Raw genomic sequence first — 21,750 nt, 5'->3', positions numbered from 1 at the left:
GAAAGCATACCACCAGGAAACATCAAGAATGTTCTACAAGAAAATTGGCCTGGACTCTTTACAAAGTCAGTGTCATAAAAACATAAAACAAAATACCATGTGTCAATCCTTGATGGGATCCTGATTTTTAAAAAGTTATAAAAGTCATTTTGGAGACATTTGAGGAGATCTGAACTCGAACTGGATATTAGACACCAGGAAATTATTAATTTCCTTAGGTGTAATCATGGTATCATCATTCTGTAGAAGAACATCTTTGTTCTTAGGAGATACATGTTGAACTATATAAAGGTGAAGTGTCTTAAGGGTGATGTCTGCAACTTACTCTCAAATAATTCTGAGAAAAAGTCTATAAAGTAAAGCAAATGTGGCGAAATGTTAACAGTTGTTAATCTAGGTGTATAACACAACAGTCATCCTCATTCAGTATTCTGTTTGAAATTTTTGAAAATAAAAAGTCTGAAGGAAAATTACTTTTACAACCTGGTTTTATATCCTTTATTTATTGAAGAAACACCCTCTTCCCTTTATTCCCATAAAATTGGCAAAAGTCACTTCCATCCAACTGAAATGATCACGTGAGCAGGGGTTCAGGAACCCACATGAATGGGATCACAAGTATCAAGCCTGGATCTGTGGAGAGATGGTTAGGGGTGGGGAATAGAGCTCTAGTCTCTGTATATCTGGCCTCAAATCCCAGCTCCCCTGCTGTTTCGTCATTCAGTGACCTTGGCTAAGGAACTTAAAATTTCAGGGCCTCAGTTTCTGCAACTGTAAAATGAGGATAGTAGCATGTTATTTCCATTTGTACATGCTGTGTAATATGGATATGGGTAACATATCTATCCATCTCTTGTGAGTCCCTGCCTGCCCTCCAGTCCTTCTGAAGAGTGTAGGGAATGTGAAGATAATAGCTCAGGCCCTTGGGAGCTACAGGTTGACTGATGGAAGAAGGCTTGTTGCGGGGGGGGGCCTGTCTTCAGGGACCTCGAGATAATTTGAGCAAATGAGATTTTACATATAATCACTGTCTCATCATAATTTGAGGTTAAGAGTACTAACTTATTAAATGTGACCACTTAAAATACTTGAGAATATTTTAAGATTCTGCTTTGGTGTAGCTTCTTTTTTTTTCAGTATCAGGAGCCTCAAGAATAGAAGGATTGACAGTTGGATATTGTGCAAAAACACAATCCTTGACCCTTATGTGACACTATATACAAAAATTAACATGAAATGGATCATAGACTTAAATGTAAGAGCCAACTAAAAGACTTCTAGAAGAAAATACAGAATAAAACCTTAATGATCTTGGGTTAGGCAAAGATTTCTTAAATAGGACACAAAAATTATGAATCATAAAAGAAAAAATGATTAAATTGAACTTCATTAAAAGACAGTGTCTTCGGGGCTTCCCTGGTGGTGCAGTGGTTGAAAGTCCGCCTGCTGATGCAGGGGACATGGGTTCGTGCCCCGGTCCGGGAGGGTCCTGCATGCCACGGAGCGGCTGGGCCCGTGAGCCGTGGCTGCTAAGCCTGCACGTCCAGAGCCTGTGCTCTGCAAGGGGGGAGACCACAGAGGTGAGAGGCCCGTGTACCACACACACACACAAAAAGGACAGTGTCTTCAAAAGACACTATTAAGAAAATGAAACAGCAAGCCCCAGACTAGTAGAAAATGTTTGCAAAACATATATCTAACAATGGACTTGTATCTAGAATACATGAAACATTTCTTACAACTCAATAATGAGAAGACAAGCAACCCAATTTAAAAAATGGACTGAAGACTTGAACAAATACTTTAATAAAGAACATATATAGATGTCAAATAAACACGTGAAAAGGTGCTCAATGCCAGTCAAAAACACCGTGAGATACTACCACACACCCACTAGATGACTAAAATTAAAAAGATAATACCAAGAGTTGGCAAGAATATGGAGCAACTGAAACTTTCATACACTGCTGGTGTGAATGTAAAATCATAAGGCTACTTGGGAAAATAGTTCGGCAGTTTCTTATAAAGTAAAACACACACTTAATATAATTCCTAGAAATTCTACTCCTACGTATTTCCCCAAGAGAAATGAAAGCATAAGTCCCCACACTGCTTGTACGTGAATGTTCATAGCAGCTTTATTCATAGTAGCCAAAAACTGGGAGCACTCCAAATGCCCATCAGCTGGTGAATGGATGAAAGGCTGTGGTATGTCCATACAATGCAATGCTATGCAGCAATTTTAAAAAAAGGGATGAACATGCAAAACATGAGTGAATCTCAAAAACATGGTAAGTGAACGAAGGCAGACACATAATTACACAATTCCACTTACACGGTGTTCTGTTAACTTTAAACAGGGATGTTCTGGGAAAAGTAATCTAGGGGTGATGTGGAGGTTACTTGACTTGTGGAGAACCCCATGGTGGTGTACCTGCTAGGAGGTTGGCTGTAACCTTGACATGACCTGCTGGGAGCCTGGGGTGTTTAGAGAGAAGGTATGAACATCAAGGGCATTATACAGAGACTTGGCTTCTCACCCTGGCTCTACTAGAGATGGGCTGTGTGCCATTGAGCAAGTCACTTAACCTCTCTGGGCAACCTCTCTGGGCGTCAGTTTTCTCATCAGTAAAATAGGGGTAAACTGGAGTTACAGGTAAAGTGTCTCATACCCAGAACAGAGGTGAGGCTTTTTGGAGATTAATTCCTTTCCTTGTGTATTTCTTCGCCTTGTGCCTCATTGACATGTACCTTGCCCCTTCCCTCTGCTTCTCTTTGGTAAGAAATATAAGCTTAAACCTGGGCCAAAATGTGTCTCCTGGCCAGCTTTTTCTCAACACCAGCCCTCAGCTGGGTCTTTCTTCAGCACATCTTGGTCACTAACATCCTGTGTGACCTTGGACAAGTCAACTTCCTTCTTTGGGCATCTTCTCCAAAATGAAAGGCTTGGGCTAGATGATTGCTCTGGGCTCCACTTATCAGCTCCTTCACTCCAAGATTACAGTCTAGGAGTGAAGAGATGGTAGGACTCAAGAAGCAGTTGCATATGAAAGTCCAAGGGAAGAGACAGATCCTCTGGGACCTTGGGCCTGGGCCTGTGGTCCAGCTGTGAATGGAAAGGGAAGCTTCGTGTCTGTCTAGAGCTAGAGAAGAAGGATGGTGAATTCAGACTGGCCTCTGGCACAACCCCCCACCCTGCAAAATGTTGTGTGTTGCATGGGGGCACTGTCCTTTCTCGGAGGACAGTCACTCAGGGTCTCTGAGTGTCTAAAGCAGAGGCGCTGTCCTGCTCTCTTCCCCAGCACAGCAGACCCATCAATGGCTTCCAGAGAACAATGGTACTTGGCAGCAGCCCGCCTTCTTGAATTTCTAGTTTTCCTGTTCTTTCCATCAGACTAAAAGCAGTGAAAACAACAACAACAGACAATCTAACTTCTCAGGCCCCTACTTTTGGTTGGGGGCTACACATTTTGGTATGTCTTTCTGTAACCCAGCAGACCCTATGGGTCTTTTCCAGGACAGGGCTTCCGTCATAACCTCTGCTTTAATTCCTCTCTGAAGTACCCAGATGACAGTATTTGATGCACATTTCCTGAGTTGTTTTACATATGTGAACCCTGCCCCCGCAAATGGAAGATGTTAACTACTTGATGACCATGAGCGCATAGTCCCAGGCCTCCTGGAGCCTACGGACTGATAAGGTTAACCCCTGTGACACTGCCTGGTTACCTCAACTTCAGCCAATCGGAGAACTGTGCCCGAGCTGATCACTTACCCTGGGACCCACCCCTCCCTCGCCTGGCTTTTAAAAATGCTTTGCTGAAACCCTTCGGGGAGCTCGGGGCTTTTTAGGGCATGAGCTACCCATCTCCTTGTATGGCCCTGCAATAAACCTTTCTATGCTCCAAACTCCGACGTTTTGCTGTGTTTGGCTTCACTGTGCGTTGGGCACACGAACTCGCGCTAACATGTCCTGAGCGGGGGCTGCAGTGTGGACTTGGCTCGTTCCTCATCTGTATTCTTCATGATGAGTAAGACATCTCCTATGGGAACAAACTGCCATCCAGGGAGTGCTTCAGATCCTGGCCTCACCAGACAGACAGGGTCTGCCTTCCCAGGTTTCCTCCTGCCCTCTCTGTCCAGCTCCAGCAATGCGTGGTCTCTGTGGTGAAGAATGAAATGCCAGCTCATCTGGGGCACTTGGCTGCTCTGTGATTCTTTTTGTTCTGCAGGCTTTTATGTGTTGGTGTATTCTCAGGGTAGGGGTATGATGGCTGTGGAGATTCTAGATGTCACACCCAGACTTTGTCAACACTGCAAGAAAGAAGTCTATTTTTGTGGCTCGCTCTTTAGGAACCAGGAAGCTTCTTCTGCAAGGTCCTGGAAGGCTTCCCTTCAGGTCTCATTGGCTGGTCCTAAACTACATGCCCACTTCTAAACCTATAACCAACAAGGTGGTGAAGAACCATAGTGGCTTATACCAATTTGGGAAGTTGTTATGGGTTGAACTGTGTCCCCATTTCCCATCTCCCAGATTTCCATGTTGAAGTCTTAGCCTGCAGTACTTCTAAAGGTGACCTTATTTGGAAATAGGGTCATTGTAGATGTATTAGTTAAGATGAGGTCATACTGGAGTAGTGTGGACCCCTACTCCAATATGCTTGTTATCCTTATAAAAAGGGAAGCTTGGACACAGGAAGACCTGCACAGGGAAAACAGTATGTGAAGATGAAGGCAGCTATTGGGGTGATGCAGCAGAAGCCAAGGAACACCAACAATTACCATCAAACCACTAGGAGCTAGGGGAGAGGCTGGGAGTAGATTCTTCCTCACAGCTGTTCAAAGGAACCAGCCCTTCAGACACTTTGATCTTGGACTTCTAGCCTCCAGAACTATAAGACAATACATTTCTTTTGTTTAAGTCACTCACTTTTGGTACTTTATTATGGCAGCCCTAGCAAACTAATACAGAGGTAGACTAGACGTTGGGGAGTGAATCATCATGATCACTACATTTGCCATCAGGTAATGAATGTTATACTAATATCACTACTATGATGTACACTTAAAATATGAGACAAGCAGGATCATGAGATAGAAACTGCCCAGGCTTTGGAATCCGAAGGTCTGGGTTCAAGTTGTATCCCTGACTAGTTATGTGACTTTGGGCAAATCAACTTAAGCCCTCTGAACCAATAAACTGTAAAGGCCACTACTGAACTTGAGATAAGATACCAATTATTAGCATGGAGAGATTCAAAGATATGCTCCTTTCCCAGACCACCAAAGAGAACCCACCCCCCTTAATTTCTACCTAGTTCCATTCTATCCCTACCTCAATACTTTCCCACCCGTCCTCCACACCAGGAGAGTAAAGAGTTGAGAGAAAAAATGGAGGAGGTGAGAAAAAAAAAGTTGTGAAGGCTAGAGGTAGAGAGTCATAATTTTGAGGGCATTTTGGCTGATGAGGAGCTTCAGAGTGGGTGGAGTATAAGAGAATTAGGAAGGAGAGAAAACATTTCCAAGGAGATTTGCTGGGGGTTATGGGTTGGATTCACCTTTGTGTTTTTCAAAACGTTCTAGTAAAGAATATAATTCCTGAGCTCTAGAGAGAGAATGACATTGGATCACAAACTCACTTAACTGGGATACTTAATGAAAGAATCACAAAATTAAAACCAACCTCCCCCTCCCATCCACCCCACCCCACAAATAAAAACCAGCAGCAGGGCTTCCCTGGTGGCGCCATGGTTGAGAGTCCGTCTGCCGATGCAAGGGACACGGGTTTGTGCCCCGGTCTGGGAAGATCCCACATGCCGCGGAGCGGCTGGGCCCGTGAGCCATGGCCGCTGAGCCTGCGCGTCCGGAGCCTGTGCTGCGCAATGGGAGAGGCCACAACAGTGAGAGGCCTGCGTATTGCAAAAAAAAAAAAAAAGAACCAGCAACAGCCCATCAAGGAAAGGGGTATAACTTCATGCCAAAAAGTCCAAAGAGTGGCGGTCAAGGAACAAAGCAAAGAAGTCTGGCTTGACTTGCCATGGCTTGTAAACTTTCCAGAAGAATGCGAGTGAACAAAATTCTGAGAATTCACACAACTATGCCCCCATCTGGAGCAAGAGTGACAAAGGCAGGGCTGCCAGCTTAAATACAGAATATCTAGTGAAATGTGAATTTCAGATAAACAATGAATAATTCTTTGTTCATTGCAATATAATTTTAAATTATACTTATAAATATTATAATATTTATTCCATGCAATACTTGGGACTTACGGATCCTAAAAAATTATTTTTTTTCTTTATCTGAAATTCAAATTTAACTGGGAGCCCTGGTATTATTATTATTATTATTATTATTATTATTATTATTATTATTATTATTATTATTATTAAATCTGGCAACACTAAACTGAGGTAATGAGCAGATACTCTGTAGAAAATTAAAAAACAAAACCTAAGCACCTCAAGTAGAAGCCCCTAACTACCCTAGAAAGGTCTCATTAGCAATAGGACTTAACATTCCTTAGGCTCCTTTCTGAAGGGGGATTATAAGGGACCATTCTAAAGCCTAGGGGAGCTGCCTATAGCTTAAATAAAATCCCAGGAGAGAAAGCCCAAATCCTCCAGGTTTAGACATGAGTCCTCCTCCTTACTACACCCTCAGGATATAAAAACTTGGAGAGACTTGCAGTACCCCAGTTTCTAGAGCTTGGAGAGGACAAAGAGCCCTTGGGTACATTGGGACAGAATCCACAAAGGACGTGTTGTCAGAGGTGCCTACATGATGATGACCAAAGCAAAAAGAAATGTGTAACTACGAAAGCAAGCACACGCAGAGGGCAAAGGATAGAGGAAGAACACTGCCTAGAAGAAAAACTCGAGGAGTAAAAGAAAATTCCCTCTAGCCATTTTGAGGCAGCTGTTTTTGTCCAGTTGGCCGTTCACCAGATGATTTTTATAGCAATGAAAGAAAAAGAAAAGAAAGAAATGGCCTTAGATCTTGGATTAGCCCTCTACTTCTGGGAATTCATGCTTAAGGAGAAAATGCAACAAACAAAAACAATATACGTTCAGGGTTATTTCTACTGTTGTCTACAATCGTAAGCAAAAATAATTTCTATAGTCAAAAATTGGTTGGGTAAAGGATGGAAATTCATACAGTGGAATACCTTGTAGTGTTGAGGTTGAAGACTGGGATTTTAAAATTTCTGAGTGAAAATAATCAGGATATGAAGCAACATGTAAAGGAAGACCCCACCCCTTTTCATTTTTGGCTGCACCATGTGGCGTGTGGGATCTTAGTTCCCTGACCAGGGATTGAACCCGGGCCCTTAGCAGTGAGAGCATGGAGTCTTAACCACTGGACCACCAGGGAATTCCCAAGGAAGACCTTTTTGATGATGATCTACATACCTGCAGTTGTGTACTTATGTTTGGAAAAGTGCCTAAGAGAGTGTTTGCTAAGATGTTATCAATGGCTGTCTCGGGATGATGGGATTTCTCATTTTTCACACTCATTTCTCATTCTCTGAATTTCTCTGTATTGAGTTGACTTTTTTCTTCTACGTCATATATATATTGATTGTATTAAAAAAATAAAAAAGAAAGAAAAGCTTGTACCCCCTACTGCCTTTCTTGGGCTCAGGGGACTTGCAAGTCCCTGAAGCCATCTGGGATGAGATGGACCAGACAGAATAAAACCAGGTCATGGTTGCTTTGTAATGAGTGGCCGAACACCTTGCCTGGCCTTAGGACAGTTCTATAGCCCTGAGCCTTTGGGAAGTTTCAGCAACAGCTGCTTGACCTAAAGCTACCGATGACCAGCGGGGCAGGCAGCGGTTGGGACATCAGACTTGTGGCAGATGCCCTGTTTTGGGAAGCAGAATGGGGTGGCGAAAGATTAAGAACCCAGCAACTTTTTGGGAAGGCAATCTTGGGCAATTATTTCTCCTCTCTAGCTCAGTTTCTCTGTCCATAAAATACAGTTAATGGAGCCTATGTTATAGGGTCATAGTAGGAATCAGATAAAATAATATACTAGAAAGATACTCCATAAATGTCAGTTTCCCTCTTTAAGTTTTTCCATTGTGCTGTTAAAATTAGATGTTTAAAATTTTATTGATGATTGGACCTTGGGTTGAGGGCAAATTTACAAGGCAATGTTTGTGGAGGATAAATGCCCTCCCTGTCCCCTGTTCCATATCCACACATCTAACCTTCAACACAATTGAGGATTTCACTACTGGCGGGAGACTTATAACTCAAATATTTGTTTCCAGAAGTTGATTTCCCTGTGCATTATCTTATTTGATATGTGGCAAACAAGAGAATTCTACTATAACTTCTATGAATAGAGCATGATTAAACAGTTGTCAGGAAATCAGAACAAAGGGAAAGCTTTGCACTGAAAAAGCTCACAGTCAACGTTGAGAGGTCAGAATGGCGTTTGTCATCTGAGACAAGTAGGGTTTCCATTTCCCCCACGGGGTGACGGGCTCTTGTTTCCCAGCTCTTCATCTCTGGATTTCAGCTCAATTAAACAGCAGAGTCAGCCTGCTGCCCTGGGAGGAAACACAAGTTGAGCACATTTGGTTCCTTCTAGCTTATTCAGAGCAGCAATTTGGATTTTAAAAAATAATTAAGATGAGTGAACCAGCCCTCCATGTTGTTTTTGGAGGGACAGTCTGTCCCAGGGTATGGTGAAAACATTCTCTCTGAAGTCAGCTAACACAGGAACCCAGCAAAACGGAGCTGTTCACAGATCAGAGTTTTGGAAACAACGTTTAAAACAAAGACTATTTTATGGCAATTAGTATATCAAAGCAGTGAACTCAAAGAGCTGAGTTCCAGTTCAGGCACCAAGCCTATAGCCATGGAATCCAGGATTCATCACAGCAAATAACACACCTGCACATAGTCCAAGCAATTTCTCCCTCAGAGGACAGCATCTGCTTTTTTTTTGCTGAGGTCAGTGTTTAGAAAAGATGGGTATACAAGTGAACCTAAGTGTGTGCTTAGACCAGGGGCTTCAGAATTTAAAAATGCGTGAAGGTCCAGGTGATAACTTTCCCAAGTCAGAGTCCCCCCATTAGATAAATTTCATCTCTGTCCAGTGGGTGTGCATCTGCATGGGGCTTGACAATATCTTGACCCTCATCAACCTTCTCCGGATGGGAGGGGCGTCAACATCCTTGGTGTGGGAAGAGGGGATGAGGTGACGTCTTGGGGTGAACACGATTAGGAAATGATGACGCTGATGAATCAACCATGAATCAACCACCACCAAACAGTCCATCATTGAGACCAAGCTCTTCAGAATTTCCATCATTGGTAACCATGGGATTAGTAACGTGGCCCATATTGTGAGGAATTGTCTGTGTGTGTGTGTGTGCATTCACACACATTAAGTGGACTAAGAGAACAGAAATAAATAAAGGCCATATATGACAAACCCACAGCCAGCATCATCCTCAATGGTGAAATACTGAAACCATTTCCACTAAGATCAGGAACAAGACAAGGTTGCCCACTCTCACCACTCTTATTCAACATAGTTTTGGAAGTTTTAGCCACAGCAATCAGAGAAGAAAAGGAAATAAAAGGAATCCAAATCGGAAAAGAAGAAGTAAAGCTGTCACTGTTTGCAGATGACATGATACTATACATAGAGAATCCTAAAGATGCTACCAGAAAACTACTAGAGCTAATCAATGAATTTGGTAAAGTTGCAGGATACAAAATTAATGCACAGAAATCTCTGGCATTCCTATATACTAATGATGAAAAATCTGAAAGTGAAATCAAGAAAACACTCCCATTTACCATTGCAACAAAAAGAATAAAATATCTAGGAATAAACCTACCTAAGGAGACAAAAGACCTGTATGCAGAAAAGTATAAGACACTGATGAAAGAAATTAAAGATGATACAAATAGATGGAGAGATGTACCATGTTCTTGGATTGGAAGAATCAACATTGTGAAAATGACTCTACTACCCAAAGCAATCTACAGATTCAATGCAATCGCTATCAAACTACCACTGGCATTTTTCACAGAACTAGAGCAAAAAATTTCACAATTTGTATGGAAACACAAAAGACCCCGAATAGCCAAAGCAATCTTGAGAACGAAAAACGGAGCTGGAGGAATCAGGCTCCCTGACTTCAGACTATACTACAAAGCTACAGTAATCAAGACAGTATGGTACTGGCACAAAAACAGAAAGATAGATCAATGGAACAGGATAGAAAGCCCAGAGATAAACCCACGGACATATGGTCACCTTATCTTTGATAAAGGAGGCAGGAATGTACAGTGGAGAAAGGACAGCCTCTTCAATAAGTGGTGCTGGGAAAACTGGATAGGGACATGTAAAAGTATGAGATTAGATCACTCCCTAACACCATACACAAAAATAAGCTCAAAATGGATTAAAGACCTAAATGTAAGGCCAGACACTATCAAACTCTTAGAGGAAAACATAGGCAGAACACTCTATGACATAAATCACAGCAAGATCCTTTTGGACCCACCTCCTAGAGAAATGGAAATAAAGACAAAAATAAACACATGGGACCTAATGAAACTTAAAAGCTTTTGCACAGCAAAGGAAACCATAAACAAGACCAAAAGACAACCCTCAGAATGGGAGAAAATATTTGCCAATGAAGCAACTGACAAAGGATTAATCTCCAAAATTTATAAGCAGCTCATGCAGCTCAATAACAAAAAAACAAACAACCCAATCCAAAAATGGGCAGAAGACCTAAATAGACATTTCTCCACAGAAGATATACAGACTGCCAACAAACACATGAAAGGATGCTCAACATCTTTGCTCATTAGAGAAATGCAAATCAAAACTACAATGAGATATCATCTCACACCAGTCAGAATGGCCATCATCAAAAAATCTAGAAACAATAAATGCTGGAGAGGGTGTGGAAAAAAAGGAACACTCTTGCACTGCTGGTGGGAATGTGAATTGGTACAGCCACTATGGAGAACGGTATGGAGGTTCCTTAAAAAACTACAAATAGAACTACCATATGACCCAGCAATCCCACTACTGGGCATATACCCTGAGAAAACCATAATTCAAAAAGAGACATGTACCAAAATGTTCATAGCAGCCCTATTTACAATAGCCCGGAGATGGAAACAACCTAAGTGTCCATCATCAGATGAATGGGTAAAGAAGATGTGGCACATATATACAATGGAATATTACTCAGCCATAAAAAGAAATGAAATTGAGCTATTTGTAATGAGGTGGATGGACCTAGAGTCTGTCATACAGAGTGAAGTAAGTCAGAAAGAGAAAGACAAATACTGTATGCTGACACATATATATGGAATTTAAGAAAAAAAATGTCATGAAGAACATAGGGGTAAGACAGGAATAAAGACACAGACCTACTAGAGAATGGACTTGAGGATATGGGGAGGGGGAAGGGTAAGCTGTGACAAAGTGAAAGAGCGGCATGGACATATATACACTACCAAACGTAAGGTAGATAGCTAGTGGGAAGCAGCCGCATAGCACAGGGAGATCAGTTCGGTGCTTTGTGACCGCCTGGAGGGGTGGGATAGGGAGGGTGGGAGGGAGATGCAAAAGGGAGGGGATATGGGAACATATGTATATGTATAACTGATTAAATTTGTTATAAAGCAAAAATAAATAAAAAAAAAGAGAACAGAAATAAAAGATTCCAAACAATTAATTACCCAATTAGCTGTCCTCGCAATTATGGGAATGTGACATTTAGTTAAAAACGCAATGATTGTTTAAATTAAATTGCCCATTTTGAAAGCATCTTCCTGGCTCAGTCGCCGTGCCAACTGGTTCTTACAGTGGTGCCCTTGCTTTTGAGAGGCAGGCTCAGTAATCTCCCTTACAAGCAGGCCCGATCTGCTTTCTTAACTAACAAGGTTGAAACCAGGGAGGGAAAGTGCTGTGACTGGGAGCTGGGAGCTCAGCTAGACTCCCTTTTCAGTGATTTCTCAGGCTTGAGGGCGGCCTGCCTGGCCTCGGCATCGGAGGAAATACTGCAGGTGGGGGCAGGGCCGGGCCAGAGTCTGGCTGATCAGGGACGTTTTGCAATCAGCTAAAGGTCTCTTTTTTCAAAGCATGGTGGTGAATAAGAAAAATGAAAGACAAGTGAATATAAACAAAATCTCAGGTTCTAGAGATTGAACAACATTACCGATTGAGGTCCTGCTGGATTCTTACCAGCATTTCCCACTGGCATCCAGAAATCCCAAAGGGGACAGGATATGAAAACTTTTCTTCCTCCACTTCTTTTGCAAGTATCTGGTCTTGTGGACTGACCTGCTCACCCACCCAGGACCCATCTCTAGGACACACAAGAACCTCAGGGTTTTTTGGCATCCTTTCCCCAGCCCCCCACCACCGGCATCATGCCCACCCACTGCCCACCCATAAAGAGAGCACAGCCTGAATACAATGGGGCCCGCTGTTCCCACATGTATCATTTTCACATCCCTGAGCTCAGAGCCGAGGGGAATCAGGATTCTGAAGGGCCTTGAGACCTCCTCCTAGACCAGCCTCTTCTGCCCTGGGTGGCTGCTCAGGTCCCAGAGCCCGGGGAGGGCTCTGCCCCAATGAACAATGAACAAATGCAAGCTTATCCGACACGGTGCTCCTGAGAAAGCCCCGCTGGCCAGCCCTTCTGTTCTCCTGCCCTGTTAGATGTGCTGTTCATGATGTGTGTTATAGGATGGAAACCAGCCCTTGCTTAAGAGCCAGTGGGGCTTTTGGATCTGGGTTTACTGTGGGCTCTGCTGCTTTGCAGCTGGGGGCACTTGGACAGTTTACATAAACGTTCTGAATAACACGGAGCCTCATCTATAAAATGGGGATCAAAAGTGGTTATTGAGTTATTGTGAGGACTCAATAAGTAAATAGTTGGGAGGGGTCTAGCACTGTGCCTGGGATATGGTAAGTACTCAAAAATGGTGACCTTTATTACTGTATATTTATTATTCCTTTCAAAAGAATGACTCAGCGTCAAAGCTGGGACTCCAGAGAAGATCGATCAACCTGTCAGCCTTGCACAGACCCTGGGGCCTGAGGCCCAGACACAGGTCCACTGGGCCCACTTCATGATCCACCCTCCACAGGGCCTCCAGTAGGGTCTTTCTAAACATGGAGCTATTAAACATACCTTTCGTACTACTTGAAGCCCTTCGGTGGCTGCCACTGATGACAGGAGAGGGGCAGGGGCTTCTTGCAAGACGGAGGGTCCCTCTGAGTCCTGTGGGGTCTGGGTGGGCCCCTGAGCAGAGGCAAGGTGTGCAGGTCCAAATGAGGAGACTGCCCACAAGGGAAGGGCCTAGGGATCTGCATGGGTCAGCATCCAGGGTTCCATCCAGGTCTGGAGAAGACTCAGGAACAGAATGGAAACAGAGATTTGGGACAGGCATTCCAGGTTGTAAGGCAGGCTGGGAGGAGGGGAGGACCTGCATGACAGAGGGACCCGAGAGTGACCGTTGATCCTGGGGGTGGGGGGAGATAGTGATGGCTCCCACTGGGGATTTCTGGGCACCCTGAGGTTTCTACTGTCTTTTGGATTTCCTGGGGCTGGAACAAATGTAGTCCTCAGAGGAGTGGGTGATGCCCTGGAACATGGGTTAGGAGAACTGCAGCTGAGGGCCTGCTCTGCTGTTAGCATCTGAGTGACCTGGGGAAAGTCACTGAACCCCACAGTGCCTCAGTTTCCTCATCTGCCAAGGACACTTTAACACTACCTGCCTTTTCTTCCTGGTTTTTAAGAAGATTACACACAATAACAAGGATGAAAATTCCATGCAAACTTAAAGATGTTTCATGAATGTCAGGTGGCCCTTTTAGTGACCCCAGTGCTGTGCCTTGTGATTTCTCCCTATTTGGAAAGAAGAGCATGGGAGTGGGCAGCATGGCATCCAGTGAGGAGGTTATTCTCCTTAGGGGCCATTGTGATTGGGAAGCGATCTAGAGCGGAAGTTGGGAAAACATGAATTCGAGTCCCAGCTTCCACATCAGTAGGCCATTTTAGCAAGTCACTTCTCTGGCTTCTAGCAGGGGGAGGGGTGTCAGATGACCACCAAGTATCCTCCTGGCTCCAGTTCTGTGAATTTTATTGAAATCCTTATCTCTACAGCCAGAGTTTTAACCAGGTTCCCACCATAGAGCTTTGACTTTTAAAATAAGATCTCTATTGAGGTGCAATTGACATACAACAAACTAGGGACCCAAGCTCTGGTCAAGGTAGAGCAAAGGGACTAGGGTCCCTTTGGTTATGTGTGTAGGGTGTCTTAGAAGGTCTTCTATAGCCTCACCTGTTAGAGAAAATGTAGCTGCTTCCCAGCTGACACCTCTGCAATCCCAGAACCTCACCCGGATTAGAGAAAGCGGCACCATATTTTCTAATTATCCCTACAATTCCGACAAGGCCACTGTTCTTTAAGTCTAAAGGGATTTGAAGTTGTTCTAATCTGGCTGGGCTCACATCACATGGCGCTGGCTTTCAGATTTCCCGTTATTGGAAGTGCATTAACATTCCCTCAAGATCATAATGGGGCTAAGAGGGGCCTCCAGGCCTGTGACAGGGAGGGAAGGAACTCAGAGAGGGAGAGTACTTAAAAATAGGAACTAAGTCTTGGAGTCCTGACTCTTTCTGCAAAGAAGTAGGTCTTGTCTAACTCTGCTATGGTCCCTGAGAGAGCCAACAAGATGGAGGGGGCATGGGATGAGTCAAAGAGCGGCAACACACCGAAGCTCATCTGGGAAGCTGGGATAAAACAGATTAATCCTATACTTAGGTTACAAGAAAAAAAGTCTTCCAACTAAGTCTAGGTCATCAGCCATGTAATCGATCTCTCTGTGTCTGCTGAAAATAATGTTATAAAAAATAATGATGCAAGAAAATCTCCAGGAGGCCAGCTTCCCATCCTCTGCACTACTGGCATTTGGGTCACAACATTTTTTGTTGTAGGGCCGTCCTGTGCATTGTAGGACGTTTAGCAGCATCCCTGGTCTCTACCCATTAGATGTCAGTAGCACCCCACCCCTAGTTATGACAACTGTCTCCAGACAAGGCTGAATGTCCCCTGGAGGGCAAAATTGTTCCTTTTTGGGTTTTAAAAAATGGTCCCATTTTGTTCTTAAAAAAAAGTAATTACAGACTATTGTCTTAGATTTGTTGTGTGACTGTTACCTGCCAGGCACTGGGTTAAGGGCCTTACAGACAAGATCTTGTTCATCAGTGGCTAGTGGATTACAAGGGTCTTTTATTTTCTTCTCTTACTATGGGAAACATATAAAGCAACAGCATCTTCCAATTTCTCTAGTTAATTTGCAGGTTCTCTCTCTGCCTCCTGCCCTGCCCAGCAAGGAGGAGGGGCAGTGCTGGACAGGGAGAAGAGGTGAGATGCCTGGCCCGGTCACTTCCAAATCAGGAGTGTGCTTTTGGAAGCCGTCTCATCCTGTTTGAGCCTCATGTAGAAAAAGAGGATAATGATGCCTGCCTTGCAAGCCTGTGAGGCTTAGAAACAAAATCTGGTAGGAGGGGACATGGCTACTTTGCTTCCCTCTATCCCATCAGCGCCTGGCCACTGGGCCTGGTTCAGAGTAGATGATTGCTAATGTTCCTGGAATGAATAGGTTGATGAAGAAAAATGTCTGCATCTGTCACAGGCCCTGGCACCGAGGTGTCTGATAAATACTTCCTGGCTGACCATGTCTGCGATGCAGACAGGCAAAGGGCAAAGGCAGCAGCAGGCACCACAGGCCGTAGAGAGCAGGATGCAAACCAGAACCGCCTCTGCCCTCGCGGGAGTTTGTGATCCGGGAGGATGGGAATGACCATGAACAAGAATTGCAAATCACTAAACAATTACAGGTGTGAAAAGTGCCACAAAGCGGGTGTTCAGAGTCACTCACATCTCACACTTGCCCAGACACATGTAAGCACGCCAGCTACAGCTGTGGGCTAGCCTGTGGGATTGTGGTTAGCCAAAGATCTGGGCTCTAGGGAAGTTTTAGAGAGGTTTCCATCGCCTTTAAAGCTTAAAACAGTGAACTTTAATACAAGAAAACATTTCCATTGAGCTTTTAAGTACTTAATAGGAGTTAAAAGTAAGGAGAGTAAAATAGTCGGTTTTGTTTCAATTCAGTAAGTGCTCCCTTTTATCAACTTCATTGTCCTTTAGGATTGGGATGAATGTTTGTCTGCATTTGGAAAAGGTCACATTAGCCCAAAGGCTGATGGATGTCAGGGGTAAGGCAGCCACAGGCACTGGAAATGCCAACAGGAGCCTGGGCTCTGTGAGGCTGTATCCAAACCCCCGCCCTCCCATGTCTTTTCTGTCACCCTCCCAACCCTGCCAAGCCTCAGTTTCCTCTTGTGTAAAGTGGGGATGGTACTGCCGTGCAAGGTTGTGTTGAGGATTAAGAGAGCTACAGTACATATGCAAAGCACCTGGCACACTGCATGGCACAAGGGAGGATCAGTTAGTGATGACCCCTCCCCTCTTCCCTGGCCTGAGTCAGACCAGGAGCTCTTGGAGGGCAGGGCCTGGGGGCCACTCCCCTGAGTGGCCCTCGGTGTCCATTTGCTCTCAGATGCCTTCCCCTCCTTTCCCTGTGCTGCTGCCTACGTTTCCTAGGCTTCCTGGCAACAGGCTTTGGGCTAGCTTCTACTCGTGGGCGCACTGATTGGAGATTGAAAAGTGGAAAGAAAGGAGAAGCCAGGGTGTTTCTCTGTCTTTTCCTCCCTCTTCTGTTTTGGTGGTGTTTTTTGGTCTCCTCGGATAGCCCCTCCTGCTATGGCCCAGCCCCGCCTGGCAGCTGGCACCTGGCTTCTGGCTTCTGATGACCATTTTCCTCCCGATGCATCTGTCCCTCAGCTTCCTGCTGTTGCCAAGCTCCCAGCTGTTTCACATCTCCTAGTAGGCTTCCAAGCTTTCCCATCTTCTGTGTAAGCAATCCTCTGAACTGGATTCCCTCCATGAGAAATGCCTAGCATGGCTATTTTCCTGACAGGAGCAGACTGACATATCGGTGTCTCCAGCCTCTGGCCATGGCAGGAGTTCACTAATCTCTTATTGGCCAAGTGCGTTTTCTATTATAATATTCTAAAAAGGTGGAACTTGACCACATTTTCCAGGCCTTCCCCTTGGCACTCCTTCATTTTCCATAACCTTAGCAATCAGAAGCATGAGGAACAACTAAAGTAAGGGCCAGTCCCAGAAAATCTATGAACAAATCTTGAAAGTTCTGAAAATTCTATTTCATTTTCTTAAGCCCCAGCTTCTAATTGGATCCATCTACATAACCAGTATAATCAGTGAGTCAAAATTAAATATCCCCAACTCCTGACCTTCTAATCAATCACAAATCACGAGTGAAAAATGCCAGTGCAAGTGGAAAAATCAGTTCCAGGAAGCCTGCTCTGTCCATCAGTTCTGTCAGACTCTGCACAGCGGCAGGACCCAAGCCCCCAGCCGGGAGAATGCAAACGGGTCACTTCAATGACGTCCTGTCAGCAGCAGAATTAGTCTTGAAGGAGACAAAGTGAATGTTGATTTAAGAAAAATAAAACCTGATTTCAAATGATTGGGAAAAAATGGCATTCATGGTCTCCTGAACATGCCGGGGGCCCAGAGCCTGCAGGGGTGGGACTGGATGTCCAGGAATGGGGAGGGCCACCCTGTCCCTGCCATGGGCTGCCTCCTCGGTGGCAGGTCTCCAACTCTGGAGACAGACCCACCTGGGTTCAAATTCTGCCTCTGTGACTTACCAACTGTGGAGTCCTTGGTGAGTGTTGGACTCAGTCAGAGCCTCAGTTTCCTCCTCTGTGAAATGGGCTCCTCTCTCCTAGTCCTGGAAAGTGCCCCAGTACTGATGAGGTGCCTAACAAAAGGCCCAGTGTCCTCTCTTTGAACACCGATTAAGGACCCAGGCCAAGCCTATTGAGCGCCTGTAAGTACACCTGCTCTGTGTTGACTGGCCTAGTTGTATTTAAAGAAACCTTCCTGTGCTTCGGGAGCGTCTGTGGGGGGAATAAAACTAGAGAAAGCCCCTGGGGTGTGTCGCAGTCACTGCCACTCCGGCTATGGTCTGTGCACTTGGTTAGTCAAGGCAACCCTCCTCCTCCTCTCTCCTCCCCTCTTCCCTCCCTTCCCCTCCTCCCTTCCTCCCCTCCCCTCCCCTTCCTTCCCCTCCTCCCTCCCCTCCCCCTGGTGTCATCATCACTTCCTGGCCTCACGAGTGTCTGTGACAGCTGGCCACTCCTTCAGTCCCAGCCCCAGCCCAGCCTCCCGTCCCAGCAGGAAGGTAAGATGAAGGGGTGACACTTGGCCATCGGAGGGTGGCAGTGGGCAATGGGAGAGGCATGTGGGCTTTGCCGTCACTGCTCTGTCACCGCATGTGCAGCAGGCTTAACCCAAACCCATGACCTTCCCTCTGGCCCCCACTCCCCGCCGACTGCTAAGCCCCATTGAGGCTCCTCCTTCCCCTCTTTCCCAAACTCACACCATCCTGTTGCCTCAACTCCTCTGGGAGCTTTGTGCAGCCATCACCTAGTGCAGGGGCCCCTCCCAGCACCTCTCACCTCCCTCCCTCCCTGCCTGGCCCTGAGGTGGGTCCCTCGCAGCCTCTCCTGGGAATGACACGGTAACAGCCTCTGAGCAGGTAATCCTGAGTCCCTCTGCCCGCCTCCATCCGTCCTGCCAACAGTAGCCGAGCATGACTCCTGGTCCATGAATCGGATCACATCACTTGCTGCTCAGAAGCCTGCACTGGCCCCCATGGTGCTTCCATGAGGCCCAGCAAGGCCTTTACGACCTCCCTCGGCTGACCAACACCTTCCCCACCTGGCCTCCTCACTGACCCCCACAGCAGGTGCTCCATTCCCCCACCCCAGCCCGCTTTGCCTTTTCCGCCCCCTGACTTTGTTCACGTCACTTCCTTCTCTGCTGTGCCCTGTCCTCATCACCCACTGCCGTCCTCCAGGGCCCAAATGCGTCCCCTGTCACGAAGCAGCTCCAGAAAGTGTGACCTCACTTCTGTTACAGGGCTCACCCACACAGGCAGTGGCCCCGATGCCATATGGCAGGAAAAAAAAAAAAAATGTGTGGGTGGGTCACATGACCTTTGGCCACCTGCAGAGATAGACCTGGCTTTTCCTTGAGGGTTTTCGTGGGTGACACGTGGGTGAGTACATGTTTAAAGTGAATCATGCTTTACCTGAACAACGTAGGGTTTGTCAGTGTGCTTGCCAAGCACCTGAGGGCGCTCACCTAGGGAGCTTGTAACCACACACAGGCCTGGACCCTGCCCATGACCTCAGATCCAGAATCTTGGAAAGGGTGTTGGGGGCAGGAATCTGTCTTCTTAGTAAGTCCTACTAGTGATCTTCCCATGTGAGGATTGTAGTAAGGATCTCAGTGTTGAAGCTTTTAGAAAGCAAAGAGTTTTAATGAAGGGAATCACTATCTCATTATGTATGTATGTATGTATGTATGTATGTATAGATATGTGGGATTGGGGTGGAGAATGTGTATATATATGTGTGTATGTGTATATGTAACATACACACACATGTGGTTGTCCCTCAGTATCCGAGGGGATTGGTGCCAGGCTACCCACGGATACCAAAGTCCGTGGATGCTTAAATCCCTTATATAAAATGGCATACTACAGTTGACCCTCTGCATTTGCAGGTTCTGAACCCACGGATTCAACCAAGCGGGGATCTAAATTCAGAACCTGCGGATACAGGGCACTGAGGCTAGGTAATAAGGGTAACTGACTGTTGGTCCAGTTACTGTGCTAAGATCTTATTCAACCCTGACTAACCCCTGGTGAATCACAGTCCTTATTCCTCGTTTTGCAGATGGACAAACAGAGGCTCAGAGGGGGGAAGTAACTGCCAGACTGTCACACAGCTGGAGAGAGGTGGGGCGGGATTTGATCCAAGGGCTGACAGAGAAGTCCATGCTTAAACCACTCAGCGGCACTGCCCAGTTGTGCACTGGGATTTTCACGTGACAGGTTCTCTTTAACTTTCAAGATCAGGCCCCCTGGTTTATGTTAACCCCAGTCTCTCTCCTGACACGCCTTGGAGGCTGGGGTCCTGAAGGTCTGGGAGCCTTTCCCACCAAGGTGATCCCTTCCACTCTGTCCCCAGACAGCCTTGTCAGTATCAGGGAGAGGCATTCCTGTCATGATTTGGTTTTGAAATAGGCTGATTGAACAGAAATAGGAGGCAGGGGACTTGCTCTGCCTTAGTGAATGCAGGACTGGGAGGCCAGCCCTGGCCCCAAATACCTGCCCTTGCTTTAAAATGGGTGCCTCCATCTTGACTACTTCTGATGAGTTCAGATGCATCTTATTTGAAAAAGAAGGATCACTAGAATGAATACTGCCACAACCAGTCTTTCATACCATATGTAAAGTGTTTCAGTTACTCTTCCTTTGTGGAAAGAAAATATACTGAGAAAATCCCACTTGGGAAAGGGGAGTTTTAAATGATATTGTTTGTTTTCTCTCATTGGATGCAGATGTACAGTGTTTCCAAAACACCCTGTGGACAGGAAACGCTGCAGGGCAAAGGGGGTCCTGGGGTTTAAGGCCGGGCTTCTTTGCTACAGGAGTTGTCAGGGCTTTAGACACACTAATTCTCACTGTACATTTCTAAGAAGGCGATATAGTTCTCAGCATTTCCGAAGTTCATTTGACCATGAACCGTTTTGCAGAATCTTGAGCGGCTAACATGTCCTAGAATATACTTTGCAAAAACTAGGATCAAATATTACTAATACACATAACCCCTTACATGTGCAGAACACTTTTTAGCTAGTCCTCAATGATCTCGTTCAACAGAGTTTTCTTGAGTGACAAAGGAGAGGGTCATTTGAGGCTGTGGTGAGCAAAGGCAAGACTTGGGAGGGGTCATCTGGAGACATGGGGCTCCTAGAGAGGCTCTGGGGAAGCTGGGGACAAGGGGCCCACTTCACCAGTCCCTCCACTTGGTCCCTGGTCTGCCCCAGGAGACAGGCCTGCACCTCCTCAGGAGGCTCCCTCTCCCCGGCACCCGAGAGAGGACCACCACCTCCCCTAGGTCCTCAGCCAGCATGAGGCCCCACCAGGCACTTTCTTGGACATGGCAATGGTTGCTGGGGAGCACGGCCTGCCAGGACATCCATGTCACGGCCGCCTGTCACAAGCGCTTGAGCCAAGGCTGGCCCTGGGTCACGTGGGCAGCTGACAGCCTTTCTCTCCTTTTAGGATGTTCAGGATCAGTGATCATTCAAATCATACCAGAGGGCTTCCCTGGTGGTACAGTGGTTGGGAGTCCGCCTGCCGGTGCAGGGGACGCGGGTTCGTGCCCCGGTCCGGGAAGATCCCAAATGCCACGGAGCAGCTGGGCCTGTGAGCCATGGCCGCTGAGCCAGCGTGTCCGGAGCCTGTGCTCTGCAGTGGGAGAGGCCACAGCAGTGAGAGGCCCGTGTACTGCCAAAAAAAAAAAAATCATCCCAGAGGGTGCTAATACCACCTGCTACCCCTCCTGGCATGCACCTACCTTTCAAAGGCAGTGCTTGTCTAATGGTGGGATTCCAGGCTCTGCTACAGAAGGATACGGAGATGGCTCTGACCTGCAGTGCCTTCTCAGGATCCCATGAACGATCCACCATAGATCCATCCCTATTAACTACTCTCCTGTTCCAGGTGCACTCTTCCATT

The sequence above is a fragment of the Mesoplodon bidens genome (genome assembly GCF_964165515.1).
Source record: "Mesoplodon bidens genome assembly, chromosome: 5".
NCBI classification, from domain to species: Eukaryota; Metazoa; Chordata; class Mammalia; order Artiodactyla; family Ziphiidae; genus Mesoplodon; species Mesoplodon bidens.
The sequence above is the reverse complement of the archived record's forward strand: the minus strand, read 5'-3'. Positions refer to the sequence as shown.